The sequence below is a fragment of the Berghia stephanieae genome, chromosome 3 (genome assembly GCF_034508935.2).
Source record: "Berghia stephanieae isolate SIO BIC M18660-M18661 chromosome 3, UCSD_Bste_1.3, whole genome shotgun sequence".
Taxonomy (NCBI): domain Eukaryota; kingdom Metazoa; phylum Mollusca; class Gastropoda; order Nudibranchia; family Aeolidiidae; genus Berghia; species Berghia stephanieae.
This window is the reverse complement of record NC_088362.1, coordinates 21,077,483-21,082,660: the sequence shown is the minus strand read 5'-3', so window position 1 is coordinate 21,082,660 and position 5,178 is coordinate 21,077,483.

Sequence of the window (5,178 nt, the reverse complement as noted above, 5' to 3'; positions counted from 1 at the left end):
ACTCGTAATGACGCATAGTAACTTAGTAACTGGTTCTAAACCATCGGAACAATGGCGGACGCCCTTATGAAATACTTCTCCGACGAGCATAAAAGTGTATCCAGAGGAGAAAAACATTATAAATCTGATCATGGTTTGACTTTTATACATTCTGATCACATGACATGTGAAAAGGTTATAGCAAGCATGAAGAATTAAAAGTACCGATTTTCTTTGTTTAGAACCAAGCTGCTCGTTGCTGGACGGACGTGACATCAGACTATTGAATCATATTAGGAAATGGCTTGTCAATATTAGTTGTTCGTTTGTTTTTCTTTTTTCATCTTTGAGCCGTGAGGTCAATGTAGCTGGATTTTGTTCCGGTTTCTGTGGAATGCCAATGAGGAAGATCTTTGTTCAGCCTCTCTTCAACTTTGTTGTGGTTTGCTATTGGACCTTATCTATGAAACGTAGCCACGGATTATTCTTCGATTACCAATACTGTAAACACATCTACTGGCCAAGCTGAACAAACTGACCACGACTGTGGCTTTGTGGTCATTGGTATAACACTCGCCTTTTTGGGACAAGTAGGTCACTGGTAAGAGTCTCGTTCTGGCCAAAATACAAAATTTTTGAGTCCTTGGTTTGGAAAAAAGGCTTTTTACTCAAATGTTTTCACCGCACTCAGGTGTAAAATGAGCATTTGGCCAGTCACAAAGTTAGACCGAACTTACAGCACGATATCTCGTCCTTTGTGTTAAGTGTTGTTGTTAGCTTTAGTCCATTGCAAAAAAGCTTTGAGCACATTTTGTGGATTTATAATTACGATAAGTACTTAATATACACGACCATGTGCGCATGATGTGTTTTGAACGTAGGCTTCCTCGGAAACGTATGTCTGGTCAAAAAGAGAAGGATTAGATCTAAATTAGCCAATACCTTTAATCGAGATAGATAGATAGATAGATAGATAGATAGATAGATAGATAGATAGATAGATAGATAGATAGATAGATAGATAGATAGATAGATAGATAGATAGATAGATAGATAGATAGAGATAGATAGATAGATAGATGAAATAAGATAGATAAATAAATAGATAGATAGATAGATAGATAGATAGATAGATAGATAGATAGATAGATAGATAGATAGATAAATAGATAGATAGATGTAAGAGGAACACACTCAAATGTTTACAACTCATTTGTAAAACAAATACAGTGCATAACAGAGACGTGATTTACAATACAAAAATATCATCTCCCAAAACGCTAACTATACATATGACTGTTTCCCTCCCAGCTGGGGTATCTAGCTAGGCCCAGGACAAAACAAAGTAATCTCATTCCAGGATAAAGAAACCGGGGGATAGAAGACACAGTAGCTTGTCCTCTATGGGAGGTCAGGAAACCCAACCAGATAGATAGACAGATAGATAGAGAGAGATAGAAAGAGAGAGAGAGAGAGAGAGAGAGAGAGAGAGAGAGAGAGACAGAGAGAGAGAGAGAGAGAGAGAGAGAGAGAGAAAGAGAGAGAGAGAGAGAGAGAGAGAGAGAGAGAGAGGGTTAATTTCAGTCCTTTTTTATGTGTCCTCTTATCGACTTCATGCACTGAACACGAACCTCATCAAACTGCTAGAAATTAAAACCAGTCACCGAGACTTGCAATTAAGGTGGAAGAACCATCTAACACACTAACACACACAAACACACACACACATACACACACACAAAATAAATGGAGAGAGAAAAAAAAAACCGACACAGAATAATTCTTCAATTCGATGCATAAAGGTTAACCCTTTACTGGCAGGAATCAGTTTCACTTTAATTTGACATCTAATATTTCCAAAGAGTGTGTGTGTGTGTGGGGGGGGGGGGGGGGGGTTCAAGAGATCTTTGTTAAAGCCAATTTATCATTACTTTTACAACTCTCTTGGTGAAACAATGAGAAACCGTATGGCTTAAAAAGAGTTTAGCAACTGGTCAATATCTACATTAAAATGCTCGATCTGCGGAAGCTCAAAATAGATTGACCAATGGAGAACCTATCATATAATTTTAATTCACTAAATCGTTGTTTGTTTGTTTGTTTGTTTATTTGTTTGTTTTTAGTGGTTTTACGGCGCTTGCAACTTATTGAGGTCATATCAGCGCCAGTAAAAAGGAAGAAAATGAGATGATAAAAGGCTCTAGAATTATAATTAAAGCACCCGAGAAAAAGTAAGACAAAGGAGAATTAGTTCATATAGGGAACACGTGTATATTCCAAGAGCACACTATCAGTGTACTTAGTTTGAGATCACCCAAATATCTCATCCTGATACAAGCACATGTCTCAACTAGGAGAAACACACTCAAATGTTTACAAAACATATAATATATGTAAAACCAAAAAAATACAGTGCTTAATAGAGATATAACTTACAAGACAAAAAATATCACCTCCCAAAACTCTAACTACACATTTGACTATCTCCTCCCAGCCAGTGTATTAGGCCACGACCAGGACAACACCAAATAATCTCATTCCAAGACAAAGACAGACAGTATGTTGGAAGACAGATATTATAGGGGGGATAGAAGACACAGAATGTGCATCCCTGCCCACTATGGGAGGTCAGGAACCTCATACAGTAAATCGTTACGGAGTTACGGGTGATCAAAAGGTGGTGCTAAGGCGGTGTAAAAGTCTGAGGAGGCATGAGTGCCTACAAAAAAAAAATGATCTCATTGTTTTGCGAGGAAATGGCAATGCTAAGCTTTACCTCAAATTAATAACAAGAAATGAAGGGAGTAGGAAAGTGCCAGAAGACAAATAGAGAATAAACATTATTATCCATAATTACTATTCATAGCTCATACACGCTCTACCTGGCCAGGCGGAGTTGTCATACAAGTAAGGCCGCGGCTTCTAGCCCCCATCGCCGCGAATAATTGTTATTCTCTATTATCTTCTGGCACTTTCCTACTCACCTCATTTCTTGTTATTATCAACATAAGTACCTGCTCCACTCACTTTTTCTGAATTTGTTACCTCAAAACGATCTTACCAAGCCAATGTCGTCCCTATAATGAAGCATCATGAAGAACGTAATGTCTTCAGACAAGACAACGCCAAGTCCCATATGGCAACCATCTGTCGTAACTTTCTAGAGGAACAAAAACAAAAAAAAGAATGCGTAGGTTCTCCCTTTGCCAGCTAATTCTCCTGAACTTTGGTCATCGTCGAGCATCTGTCAGACCCAAGTGGGCGTCGGGTTAGGGACAGACAGCCCTTGATTGAGGCCCTCTCTGGTCAGGAAAATACGACAAAATCCACTCGATGAGGAACAGGATACAATTGAGGCCAGAGATGGACATTTCCGCTACTCGTCATTACTGAATGAGAAACTCTGGGGGGCTCTTTTCAATTAACAATTAGTAATTGCTATTATTATTATTATTACTATTATTATTATTATTATTATTATTATTATTATTATTATTATTATTATTTTATTATTATTTTTTATTATTATTATTATTATTATTATCATCATTATTATTATTATCATTACTATTATCATCATCATCATTATTATTATTATTATAGAGAAATGAACTGTTAACGAAAAAATTACTTGATTTGTATTTTCTTTTCAAAAGTTACACCAGTTTAAAAAGTGGTGAGTTTTTTTTTTCTCTCCCTAAGTGTGTGTGTGTGTGAGAGAGAGAGAGAGAGAGAGAGAGAGAGAGGGGGGGGGGTGAGTGTGTGTGTGTGTGTGTGTGTGTGTGTATTTATTTTTCACCATCTTTAATTTTGTTTAAATACTCTCCAGTACTGAAATATTATTTTCTGTTTTAAAACTCGATTACCACGCCCACTTCTCCGTAATACTTTACGAAAGATTGAACGGGTCACAATAATATTGACACTTTTATCAAGACGAAACTCCCTAATCAAACATAACGAAATTCGTCCTATTTCGAAAGAATGGACGATAGAAACCGGTAATGGGAGTGGATGGGTGGGGGGGGGGGGGGGGGGGAATTAATACATTCAATATTTTGAATGATAACAAAAATAAAATAACACTTTGAAATCAAAACATCTTTTAGATGAAAAATACTTTATTTTAAGTGAAAAACAAAAACAAAACAAAACATGACAAAAATTATCATCAATAAAAAGGTAATCCATCATAAAGTATTGGAGGCGTCACTTCGGTGACATCAAGCCGACACACACACACACACACACACACACACACACACACACACATTTCAATATATAGATAAGCTTTTGCAGCTTTTGCAAATGGGATTACCAGGTCTAAAGTCAATATTATTGTGTTATAAGCGGACCAAAAGCTTATTGGGTGATGCAAATAATAATTACTGATAAATAAGTATAAAATCAAGTGAGCAGGAAAATAAACGAGATGCCGTCGCATTTGTTATTATCTAGATAGATCTTTTACATCACAGATATTTTTTTTATCAGAAGAGATTAACATATATAAATATTCTGATATGATTTTAATAGTTAAACACCTTTTCAATTCGATAAATATTCTTTACAAGGAAATTTCGACTTAAAATAATATAAATAAAACACATTTATATAGCAAGTAAACTTTACAACAGATTGCTCTAAATCGCGTTTAAAATTGCAATCTGGTTATATAATATTATAGAGCTATTAAAACTCAAAAATCTTTAATAAAATACCCTTGTCGTTGATCATCCTGTTCAAATTGTCTATAACCATAGTGACAGCCATACAAAGCCAATAAGCCAAAACGCTCTGCTGATACAGTGGAATCCCGATAAAATCAACACCTCCAGACCAGATAATTGGTTGACTTTAAGCAATGTTTGAATTTATCCATTATCATTAGAAGCTTACCTTACCTGAGTTTCCGTCTCCCCTTACAGAGGTTGAATGTCATGGAACGCCATCTTCACGCTCAAAAGGGCCATTTCCGAGCAGTCGATTATCTTTTTGCCAGTTGTGACCTACACATTCCTATCCAGGAATTCCTTGGAACACACTCTGATAAAGAACAGAAAATTTGGGGACCAACAAGAGGTGTTGACTTTAAGCAAAAGTTGACTTTAAAAGTGTTGATTTTATGTGGATTCCACTGTATTCACCAAAGCAAAATACTGGTCTATATTTACTAAGGGGAAACAAGGCACAGCAAGA